The sequence below is a fragment of the Anopheles funestus genome, chromosome 3RL, assembly GCF_943734845.2.
Source record: "Anopheles funestus chromosome 3RL, idAnoFuneDA-416_04, whole genome shotgun sequence".
NCBI lineage: Eukaryota > Metazoa > Arthropoda > Insecta > Diptera > Culicidae > Anopheles > Anopheles funestus.
The window spans coordinates 56,085,670-56,098,809 of NC_064599.1; the positions used below are offsets into that span (position 1 = coordinate 56,085,670).

Consider the following 13,140-nt stretch of genomic DNA (forward strand, 5'->3'; position numbering starts at 1 on the left):
AGCAGCCTTTTCCAGGAATAGCCGCCGGAAGCTTTTGAAGCTTTCTGCTTTGACGATAACTGCCGCAACACCAGCGCGGACGTTATGTGTCGATCGAGTGCCATATTTTACCGTGCGCAATATTGTGACCACAAATGATAATTTTCAATACATCCAATCAGTGTTGAGCATTGGTGCACACACCTCGTGTATGCGTGTGTGTGTGATTGGTACACACATTAAGTGTTCCCATTTTGCCAATGTTTCACAAACAGTTTCAAATTGCTTTGCTTTACCAAAAACTGATTTTCCGCAGTGTCGTAGATTAAGTGCGCTGACTGCTGGACACCGACCTCGCTGTGCTATGATGGTCAAGCGAAATAGTGATGCCATCGGTGTTTCTTCCCATCTTCGAAACCTTGCCCGTTAATGGACAGCCGGGTATGTAATTTATCTCTCAATTTCAATTTGTCTAATTTCTTCCTCACGATCCGTAACAACCATCCTGTCACGTGCGCTATCATCTTTTAGCTGGACGTCTTTCGATTTAACTCCCCCCCATCGTAGAGACCTGGTCCCAGTCTGGTCTTTCGCCACAGAAATGTCCTACGGACGCAACGGAAACGGAAGTTTGGGGGCGGACAGAACGGTGCACGAAAGGAGAAAGATAAATGGTGAAACTAATTTGAATTTAATGCTTATTGCGTTAAATACTCTGCGTGATTGCTGTACCAGTGTACCAGCGGGATTGGTTGTTGTGTGCGTGGGATCTGCCTGATCTCCCAACTGACGCCTCCCACAGCCGACCGAAAGCTGGCAGTTGCCTATGCGCTCATTTGTTGCCGGCTTCTTCAAACCACAATTCTGTCACAGTTTATGAACACCACCACCACGGGAGACAGACGATGGCAACAACATGTTCCTAGAAGACGCAGCATTAGGCGAAACGTGGCAGAGAAGTTGCTCTGGGCAACCCTGATCGAACAACGCCATTGCTGTTGCCTATCATTCAGGCGCAGCAATAATCATTTTTGAAGTTATTTTTTCCTGTCATCATTAAAAGGAAGGTTTTGCGTTTACTGGTGTTTAGCTCCAAACCTTCGCACACTGGCATGTGCTTTCCATTTTCATCGTGTACACGAAAACTCAGTTAATTCGAACTCGCTATCTGGTGGTTGATTACTTGCTAGCAATGATTTCCACTTTGTGCCTCCGGTTGCCCAAAAAAAAACAGCTCCAAATATTACACCGCACGAAAATGGAAGGTAATAATAATGAGACAAACCAAACAAACGGCCCCTGGGATATTCAACCACCAAACTTGGTAACTTTCTTTATCTACTCCGTTAAAAGCCTTGTTTGGTTATGGTTTCCACCAGCGGGGCGATTATCATCCGGCGCCTTTTTTTCCCTCCCTAATGTCTGTACCATCCACAAAGCCCTTCCATTAGTGCTGCTCCTCACACAATGGTACATTCATTTCTTCCGCTTCAATCGGTTTCCCCCTGGAACTCAAAAACCCCCAAACATGTTTATCTTATCTGTTATGCATTCGAAGTTTTGTTTCCCGTACGCATTTACCACGGCTCATGAGTTTTCCATCCCGTTTTGTGTTTTTGCCCGCCACCACCAAAAACCGTCACCAAACAAATGACCGCGCGCACGCACATTGTCGTTTCCGAGATTTCCGACACCACCAGCACATGCGGCACGGGACACAGGCGCGACAAATGTGTGAGAAAGATTTCAGCCCTGCCCCCCCCGGTACCGCCGATATCTAATCAGGCGCATCTAAATTGCCACAATAGCATTATTTTGTTTGTTTATCCGATTATAGAGTCATGGAAATCGATCGGGTGTCTTTGTGTGCTTGTGTCTGCAGTCTAGTCGTCAACGGTGCCGGCTATCAAAGCGCGACGAAAACCACCGCAAGCGGGCGAGGGAAAGGCGTATGGTGAAGATAAGAGGATTGACATCCTAGTGGAGAATGGGAAAGCTTTGTGGCTTGTGGGTGAAGCTTTGCGCTGGTAGGCATTTTCGGGTGAAACCACAGACCTCTGGGGCGGTGCAAAATGTGTGCAAACTTCACAGCAAGTAGCGCAACAAAAACGCGTTGCGTTGCAAAGCGTGTAGCATACCTTTCAGGCGCACCCGTTTGCCGCGTTCCGAACCATGATTAGTTTACGGACGTGTGGGAATGTTTCGATTTGTGCCTTTCGGCCCAACGTTGTGAATGTGGTGTGAAGTGGACCCTTGTGCCGGCTATCGAAAACCTGTGTAGAGGCGAATCTTATCAGGGTTCGGGTCAGAGCGTACGAGACACACTCGCACGTTGGCCGGTTGCCATCGTGCGAGCATGGAGAAAAACTGTTTGTTCCAATCAACTGGTTTTCAAGGTGGCTCCGTTTGAGCGCACCATATTGACGTAGCCCACTCGAACCACAAGCACACACAATCATCATCGCATGCGAAGAGAAATAGAAGCTTAAATCTCCATTCCGGTTTCACGGAGGGTGAAAGTTCGATAGAAATTTTCGGGGAAGTTTTTAAACGTTTTACGATTTGCTGCTCTCGTTTTTCAAATAATGTAGATTATCTGCATTTCGAGTGTTTTTCAAGCATTCGTCGAATTACCATACATTGATTCAAAAATGTGATGCATAGATGAAACAGTTTTCTAATAATGGCTTCAATTCAATAGAACTCTTCTAATTACTAAATTGCATTCGTTAGAAATTCACAATAAATGCAAATTACAGGGAGGGACCTAATGATTTTATTGGTTTAAAAATTATTCTGAAAAGTGTAGAGCAGAAACATATTTTTTATTTTAATGATGATTGATCAGAATTTCTGGAAATCTCATTTAATAATTGCCTACAAAAGTTCCCATATTGGATGTATTGTTCCTATAGCATTTCGCCGTAACTGTTCCTATTATGGCTATTGGCTTCATTTTTATAGTAAAATTCAATTTGTGATATAATATAAAGAAAGATTTCTGTAAACTTTGTGCTATCATAAAAAATACGATGCAAAATCTACATCCACAAAAGGCAGCAATTGGATGATCGAAGTTCAGTTGTACCAATAAAAAATAAAATATGTAACAATTGGCGTGTGAATATTTTCTGCTAAAATGACTATTAAACCCTGAAAAAAACGCATATATACGAGTAAGATTATTTTGTTTGAAATGAAGCCAAAGTACCCAAAAGAAGATTAAGTAATACAAATCCCATTATTGATATAATAGCCCCTAAAGCCGTATTTAGGTCGCTTGCTCTAATCTCTTAAATTAAATGATTTCGAATGGTACATGACAACTCAATTGGTGTATGCTGTTATCAACACAAAACGATACCTATGTAAATTAATTTGCTTAAAATTAAACTCCTATTCGGTTTCGTTATAAATTTATGATTAAAAATGCTTAAAACACAAGAACTACATTACCATCACGAACCGAAACTGAAATCTAGTATCATCCTCAGTTCAACCAAGAATCTGTGCGGTAATCACCACTTCAAATCCCGAAACAATCTCCACAAAATCTTGAACCGAATCGATGCACTGCATCCCATCCTGCATGCTATGGCCAATGGAAAGCGCATTGTGATGTTGTTTTAATATTTTCCTTCACTGTTTCATAGCGCCAACCTTCCCGCACGAGCGTATGTTAGGGTTTGATGTTACTAGACTAAGCTCCAAAAGATGGAAAATGGTTCACAACAGATACGTTCTTCGACAATGTTCCTAGTTGGTGAACAAGTGAAAGCTTAAATATGCAATCGATTCGAACATATTTCTCGCTGGCGGAGCATCCTGAACCTGAGTGCTATGGGCATCGGTGCCTTTTTATGTGGAATCTTGCATCTAGAAGCAAACAGAGAACCTAGAGCAAATTTGTAGCCAAACTGTACAATATGCCCTCGTTTGCAGTACGGTTGACTGGACAACATATGTGGATGCTTGTCTGGGTTGAGTCGCTTGTATGGGTGGTCAATGCTTCCAGTCCAAAGCGAACAACAAGCAAGAACCAGATCTTGGAGCTTATCCTCACTCGTTTTTTCACACTTACTTTGTACTGTAAGTTTTCTTTCCCTATCGGAACGTTTTGCTCACCTTACACTTCAAACAGAACTTTTCCCGCAATCGTATCCACCAAAAACCCCAATCGAAAAGGAAGGATATGTTTCGGAAAATCCCTTTTCTCCTCCAGGCTAAGTCATACAGTGTATCTGCAATCGAACTCATTCCTCGGTTACAAATACCCTTGAAGAGGGTCAGTATTCCAAGTTTGTCTTCGACAACTTTTAACTACACTTGACATCGGTGTGTTGGATTTCTGCACATGTTTCTTTCTTCTTGCCGTTAATCTAACTGATCAAAACTGTTTATAAAACTAACTTCACATTACTTTTAGTCACACTGTACAAGGTACGTGCGAAGAAGGGGGAAGGGAAAAGGGACAAACAATCCTTATATAAAACAACTTTATACGACGGTCGTTTGGAAAGTTGCTCAATGTTTCGCTGGCAGAAACAAATCGATAAAACTAAAGCGACTATTACCGGTCGGTATTACTTTAAATCAACTTAAAGCTTAACCACCGGTCCAAACCTCCCGGTTTGCCGATAACGCTACCGGAAGTACGAGAAGTGATGCGAAAAGTTCCAGATTTCAAGGAACAATTTGCGACGGGACAAAAGTTTTTAATGACTTTTGACGTGGTGTAAAAATTAAAACCAATGATTATTATTCCTTTTCCACGACAGAAGATACTTCTTTTGATGAGATCATCAAAATAATTCAAGGTTCACCGGTACGCTACGTTGTATTTTAAATTGATTGGTTCAGAGTAAGGACAAACACTTCGTTCAACGATTTTTTCTCAGACTGTCCCATACACCTAGCGATGGACACTTGTTGGATGTGCGCCTAGGGGGGGGGGGACGAGGGAAAGAGGTTGAGAGGAGAAAAAAACAAAGCTAATAATTCCACTAACAATAATAACAGCAATCAACGGAACGCAAACGCTCCCAGTGGCAATCAATTAAAGCATTAACGATTATGGTGTCTCTCACTAATTAGTCGGATAGATCTGCCCAACAACGTGGATCCTTGCTTCCCAATTGGCAATTGGCTCACAAGCAAACATGCGTTCCACCCACCCTTCTCCCTCCACTCTCCCACCCTCTACAAATCCTCCCAAAACACTGTTTCGTCCAGGGACGAGAGAGTTTTCTGCTGATGTTCGTATTTGTATTTGCTGCCATCTTCAAACCATGGCTATGGCTTCGGTTTCTAATGGTAATAGGAGGTTTGAGTTTTCCGGAAATCATCTTCCGTGCATGTACCGACCGTCCTTTGTCCCAACCGGCAAATTTCGGAGACAACGAGTAGTGCTGCTGTGTGCACCGAAACCAGGCGCACCTACTTGCTAAATCAACTGAAAGAAACTTACTTTTCGATTGGCAAACTTATGCCGTCCGGAAGTTTACGCTGCATTATCTCTGTTTGCACGCTGTGTGTGTGTGTGTCACCCTGTCCCGAGGGGGAAAGTACTGAGCGCGCTTGTTCGCTCCGGAAAGGTCTTAGGTCGCAAAATTCGCAGCAAAACTTCTGCTACAACACCTGGGAATTTGCTGAAACCGAATGAAACTTTAGCGCAAATCAAGTGGCGGGGAGGGTTTCATCAAATAAAATAAGTAATACCTTTATGATGGGCAAAGATATCAGCATTGCGTATCGTACTACTTTCGTACGTACGCGGTAACTTTGGTGGAATGACGATTTTATGAGAGTTTTGTATGATGGATTTACTTGTCAAACGTTTGTTATGAAACCTTTCGGTTTTGCATTTTGCAGGCACAACTGTACACACTTGGCGATACCAATTAGTCTACAATCTTGTATACAATTATAGAAAATTGTAATTAATTTATGAAGAAATAATTCAAAAGTCATTGAATTGTATCACGCCTACAATTACAATAGAGCACCGATTATAGGGGTACCTTCTATCCGGTTGTTCCATTGACACGTTAATTACAAAACCAATCATGGCAAGAAATAAAAATCTCAATAGTGAATGATACAATTTGCTTAAGTTCGACTAAATAGAACAGATTTATTTTGCAAAGTGCAGCTAAGCAAATTAATATCTAGTTTTATAAAGAAAAGTCCACTCATTACACACAAAAGACTAATATTTATCAATAAAAAGAGTTGTGCCTATTATCCGTGATATTCGCTTATCCGGCAAGGCCTGAGTTCCGATGAGCACGGATATTCGGCGGTTCACTGTATATAATTTAGCTTATATTCGGAGTCTTTCCTTTTTAATTTAAGAAATAGATATTGTTCATAATCTCTCTCCTTGGCCTGCTCGGAGTTAAGCACGTCACGGAGATATGATCAGGTCGCCAATCCATTTCCAGGAAACTCGGTCTAGGGCTGAAATCTTAATAATGAAACTGAAACAATTTCTCCTATTTCGATACAATATTTTCGATACACTCAATAAAGAATAACGAACTGAAATGACCAATAGCGGATATTCAACATCCTTGGATCCTTGGTATAAAAATTTAAATGTTAATATTAACAATAATTGAATTCAGGTAAAAGCTATATTCTACAAAATGGCTGCTGAAGGCGCCAAAAAAACGTCAAAGTAACAAATAGAAATACCTCAAACGTATTCAAAGCGTTCGCGTGAACACTGTAGCGGAGACACAGAAATTGTCTTCCAACAATAATAACGCAGTTATAAGAATTCCTTAAAAGTCCGAAAGTTTGTAACAATTGGAAAAGGTATGAAAATTGTCTTGAATTCGTAAGATCGATTTTGAACACAAAGGACTTTGTTTTGGAGCCCTACACCATTAAATAAAAGAAGAAAAAACCCAGAGTAACATGAACCCGTTCCCATGATATTTGAGAAAATCAGCAGTTTTTAAATGTTTATCAAATATTTTCACTTATGTCTCGTTATTGTTATAACTATTATTAAAACATAGAAAACCATAGTTTCTTCTAATTGTGCAACGTTAACGAATGTTCTTATTACAATGACTATCACTGTATGTGATTTTTCTCAATTCTTCACACAGTTATTAACGTTGTCTAATCGCACTTTGTCTTTGATTAGCACTTTGTCACTTAAAACTAAGTCATTTGAATTATATTAAAGCTGCATATTTATCTAAACCATTATTAAAGTTTTGAAGGGGTAAAATACTTCCCCAAGATAAAATATGTAGCATTGTGTCTCACGAATGAAAAATTATTACAGTGTACAGTAGCCACCATAGAACCATAGAAAACACGTCCCAACTCAACCATATGCACAAGCTTTAATTCACATTACGATACGCAATGGCCCCATGCGGTAGCTATTGATTTCAGTTTTTCCCTTTTGGAATGTTTTTGCTTCCATTCATCACCCGCCCTCAGGACAGCCTTCTTCAGCCCTTTAACATGCAGTCGCACCCAGAACCAGTCATACACGGGCTGTGCAAAGTGCAACGGAAAGAAAAACTTGCCTGCAGCGTTGTTCCTTCATTGTATGGAAGCTTCTTTTTTTTCGTTTCGTTGCCTCAGTTTTTCCGTTTGGTGGGAAACCCAACAACGAAAGCCAGTTGTCATTGAATCCATCGCCCAGCGGGATCTCTAACGGTGATGACGATCATGATGTGGGGAGGTGATGGTACTGCTGATAGTTTGCAAGGAAAGAAGGAAACACAGACACAAAAAAATACACTATACAACAACCGATTGGGTGAACTTTTCATTTTACAACATACCCCAACGCACACCCACACGCGCTCGGTCGATCCCGATCCGGCAATGTACCACCCAGGATATTACCCATTTTGGGTGGAGCAGCATGGAACGATATCTCATGGGAAGGTCCTTGTGTGACGAAATCGATGTGAAAACTTTCCAATCATTCTTTTTTTTTCCTCTCTGATCTTCTCTCCTTTCCTTCCCTCCAAACATTATGCGTAAGGTCGGTGTAGGAAATGGTCGATGTTTGAGCAAGTGATCAACGGCAGGAAATTTGCCGCTTGTGAAGTTAATGGGAAAATAGAACAAAATTTTCTTGTTTCTCTCTTTCTCTTTTCTTATTCACTTTTTGCTAGCCGATTCAACGCTCGACTACGATTAATGATAACGGAAGCGTACTGTAGTTTCAATCAGAACACATATATGGCTTTTGACTTTCAGCTTTTTTGAGTGAATGCAAGTATGGAAAACATCTTCATTTTACGTTAAAATATAACTAGAAAATACAAAAACAAAATGCTCCACAAAGGATAACTTATTCTTCCACACAAGATGGTGGCGCCACCTTCCTTAAGAAAGGCTGCTACGGAAATTGCTCGTAAAAGTGTTCAACTTTGTAAAATTGAATGCTGAAAGCAGCTAATTATTTTCCCAACAACATACTATAAACCCGGTGCATCGCAGCCCGGTGCACCCCGTGCACAAAAGCCGGTTTGGGGGGATGTAATGAAAATGGAAAATTATTAAGTTGCATCTCAGCAGCAAAAGAACTCTGTTGTTTTGTTGCCTTTTTTTCCTTTATGGTCGCCGTCATCATAAACCCGGCAAACCGGGTTCGTAGTCATCGTTAAAATTCATCCAATTTCCGCTCTTCCACGTAGAGTTTTGTTTCATTTTCAGCACATTCTTTTATAAGCTTTCGCTACCTTTTTACCCCAAAAAAACACTCAGTGGCATATTCATTTACGACCGCATTCACAACCACGGTTGCCGTTCGTTCTTCTTAGCCGTGACCGGTTTGCTCGGAAGTGGGAAAATCAAAAACCACAACACTCACCACAGCCCCAAGGGGGAGGGGGGGGATGTGAGAGGGAGTGGGCTCCATCGTTTTCAACACATAGAAGATATGGCAGTTGAGAAGAGGAATACAAACGCAAAAAAGTGCATACCCTTACCAGAACATTACGAAATGAAAGCGTGGAAAAAGGGACGACCAGATTCTTCCCCTTTCCTCCCCATCCTTCCTCTCCCGCACGGTAAAGCATTGAAGTTCTTAAAGGCTGTGCATTCTTTTAGCTTTCCAACTGGCAAGGACATTAGCACCGTTTGTCGGTGGTCCACCAATGCTAAAGAATGCCGTCGTAGCGCGATGGAGAGAAAAAAAGGGAATTGAATATAAAAAAATCACTGCGAATAGTGTGTGTGTGTGTACTAAGAAGCGAGGGGGGAAGGACGGAGGGATGGAAGAGTGAAACAGATGGAGGTGTAGTCAACGGTGGCAGGTGTTGTGTAATGCACTTTGATTGCATGCCATAAAAATTTTCTTCCCACTTTTCATCCCACACACACACACACACACAGGGGAGCTTCATCACACAAAGTGACAAAATGGAAGAAAAGTAATCCAACGTCAACCGGTCGCCGTTTGTCGTTTGCTGAAGCAGAAAGGGCTTCGTGGATGTTTTAAAAATGTTCAAACACTCGTTTTTTGCCCTTGTCCTTGGGTGACATTCTTACCGGTCGCGAGCTGCTCGTCATGAAGAAATACCTGATCATTACGTCTTTCTTTTACTTTATTACATCTTCCATCGCTCCCATGGGTTCCATGGGTCTTGACCATCCGCAGCTCGAGTGTCGTGACATCTCGGTGCCGTACACACCCGGGCAGTAAATCGCTTGCAACTTGACACTGGCACCGTCGTCTTTGCTTCATCAAATGTACAACTTTTCACAGCTGATGATGGTGATGATGATGAACAAGAGAATTTTCATCTTTACGCGTTTTTAGTAACGATCCACACTACGTACTGTGGGCACACGGCAAATGGAAACTATTAACCTTCTACTAGTGAGAACGATCACATCAACACCTAGAGTTGTTGGAAATTTTTTCTTCCTTCTTTTTGATTTAGTCCCATTAAGGGTAAAGTATTAAAGTACAATTTATACCCAAAAAAATGCTAACACCGAACACACTTTATTGATGGCAATAAAAAAAATTATCCAAAGTTTTTTTATGACTTCATCGTGGCTAATGTGTGCTACCAACGAATGATGTTCGCCAGTTCGATAGATCATCGAAAGCGCCACCATCGCCACTTGTGGTTCCCGTACAGAATAAAGTGTCTTTTCGTGCCGAATCAAACCCCCATTAGATGCCCTTTGTTCTCGATCTTGGCCGCATCGGTATCGGTTTTACCGAAAAGAAGAACCACTCCTTGGTACTTGGAATTGATTCTCATTTGCATAACCTCTGTGGCAGGGTTCTAAAGGGGGGGAAAGCTCCAGTAGTGAAACCATTACACAGCATCATCCGTTTGAAAGGAAATGCGATGGAAAGGAGGACACTGGAAGTAGCGAGGAGTGGGCAAACATCGAGTGCAAATCCCAATTTTTCCTTATCATGCTCGATTTCCCGTTTGACGTTTCCCCATTCAATGGTACGGAGTCGGGTTTTCGGTTAGCATTTTCACCAGTCAACCATATGAGGAAAACTGAAGAAGGTGAGGATCTACAACGGAACCACCACCTTTGCTGTGCACTGTGATTAGACACGTAGCGTAAGCTTTTTTTTTGTTGGTCTCCCAACCCCTAAGAAACAGCAATCTTCATTCCCAAGAAAACCTGCATAAGCTGGTGCACTTCCAGCATTCCTTGTGTGTGGATGGAAACGATTTACATTGCTTCTTCTATTCCCTTCACTGGTGAGGAAAGTACGTTGCATACATCCGTTTCTGCAACGGAACGTCATTTCGGGCGCAAACCATGAAGGCCGCTCTCACACCGAACAACCGTTCCTTTTTTTGGGGGGACAGAGAAAACTCAAGCCAGGAACACAACATGCATTATGCATTTTCTATACACATGGATTCCTTGCCCCCCGGTACAGTGTTTCATCTTCCTGTTTCGTTCCCTGTGCCTGAAGCGTCATATCGCTTCTTTTTAACTTCTTTCCCTGCATACGATATTCATACCAACCCTCTCCTGGGTGGTTCGGTATGTTTGGCATTACGAACGAAACATAGCCCAGCAGTGTACCGTAGAATTGGGTGCTGCTTCCCTTCGCCTTTCGGAACTGCTGCAATGGTGTTGTTGGCTGCCTGTCAGCAAGAATGACATCGTGTTGTCTACCTTACGGGCGCAGTAGAACAACAGGCGTCGCACGTTCGCATGCTTTTTCCAACGTTCCCCCTCATCACTGCAACCGATGGTGATGACGTCTGGTAAGAATGTGGTCTCCACACAACCGGGACACACCTAAGAGCTTGGTTTCGTTTTATACAACCAAAAAAACCCGCTCCTCGTCCTTCGTAAGAGTGTTGCGAATGAACAAAAGCGAATATGCTCGATGACATGGACAGACGAACGCGGAATGGCATGAAAAAAAAGAAACAAAAACCTTTCGGATCTCTATGAGAATATGTGTAACAAAAAAAAGGAAAAACAACATGCAAACAAATAAAACCATACAACAAGCGTCAAGCGTCATATAGACCTCGGCCCTCATCCGTTACGCTGGAAGCGTTAGCCGACGGTGGCTCCTAAAACTCGTATGATTATGATGATGAAGCAATGAAAATTCAACAGCCCCAAAACAGTGGCTGGCACCATCATCCGCTTCCCGTCCGGGCCAATGGGACGACGACGTTTAACTCGCCTGCCTTTAACGCTTAACGCCCATAGCTGGACCCACACAGACCAGAAGAAAAAAGAAACCAGGCCTCCTGTAGGTGTCTCCGAAGGCACATACACTTGTCCCGCTAATGGTGCGCACACGGAGCTGAGGCAAAAGTCATTATGCATAACGGTTTGCCGAGCGGCGAAAGGTACCAAGAACTCCTCGGGCCCCGTAAGTTCAGTCTACGGATGAAAGGCATCGGAGCGAACATGTGTGCATAAATTTGAAACCTCGCTGTTGCCATTTTCCACTCCCAACCCCCCAAAAAGGCGCACACCGAACACGCTTCAAACGATGCCCGGCAGCTCTTAGCTGCACATGTAAACTTGTCAATTGTCTGCAGAAGTGCTTTTAAATGATATGCCAGCAAACACATGGACCATGACCGCATCCGGTGTGTTTCGGATGTTTGAAAAAAAATCATATACAGAGGCGCACACACACACGCCTCCCATTGGAAATCGGAAACAAACAAATTGAAATCGCTCGTTGAACTCCTCGTCCCTCAGAGGATGTCAGACAGTTGGTTGTGCTGGTTGCATACCATTCAGGCGCAAGTAAGTGATGTTTCGGTTTGTGCGTTTCGGGCTTCGGAAAATCGGTGGCTTTGTTTAACCACTTCCGTGTTTCGTTACTTTTCTGCTTCATCCAGGACCCTAACCCCCCCCCCCCCCCCCCTTCCTTCCCTTGTCACTCTAAAGGACAAAACTACCCTCCACGTAGTTTTGTTTCCTTCGGTTCTGGCATGCCACAAGCACACAACAAAGCCACCCCGAAAAAAAAACCGATTCGAGTAGATTGTTTTCTGCTCGTTTGTTGTCTCAACTCTCACTCCTAACCGTTTTGCCTGTTTTCTTCCACGACCATACGTAAGATTGGTTTTGCATGCGTGTGCTTTTGTAAAGGCAAGATTTTTGCGGTACAAACCCCCCCCCCGGTAGAAGAAAAACGGGCAACGGGTAGTAATTGCACGGGGAAGGAAAGTCGAAAAAATAACACATCCTGGTGATCCTTCGCGTTTTTCCCTTTACCCATTACCGGATCCGATTGTGTAGATTGTCATCGTTAGGATAGCAGCTTCCCGAAACACACAGCTTTTTTTTCAGTGGGTTCCCACCATTTTGTGCTTCCACTCCGTAACGTTTTCCTTAAGTTTTCTCATAGCTTTAGATAAAGCTGGATTTTTTTTGTTTTTGTTTTTGCTTTTATTTCGTCGTCATTTTGTTTTGTGCTTCTACACTCGCTCATGAGTGTTGTTCCCATACTGGGTGGCTACTGGTAGGAAAATAGATTTTTGCTGTTCGCCTAACGAGGCGGAAAATTAAATTTTTCGGTTTTACCCAACAACAAAAGCAAAACAGACGAAACACAGCCAAACAAAAAAAAACACACGACGCGCCGGTTAGTACCCAGTACTTCCAATATCCCAGCTTTCGTCCTTCTTCCGGGAGTGTTTTCTCTTTTTTCTC

The 13,140-nt window shown here is 42.6% G+C and overlaps 1 protein-coding gene and 1 long non-coding RNA gene across 4 annotated transcripts in view; both read left to right on the top strand.

The window, feature by feature from the left end:
• Nucleotides 1-13,140, top strand: part of LOC125770157 (matrix metalloproteinase-2) — a 287,900-nt gene that overhangs the window by 221,305 nt on the left and 53,455 nt on the right. The window lies entirely within an intron of this gene.
• The window catches only part of LOC125770305 (uncharacterized), a 159,916-nt gene that overhangs the window by 109,460 nt on the left and 37,316 nt on the right, over nucleotides 1-13,140 (top strand). The window lies entirely within an intron of this gene.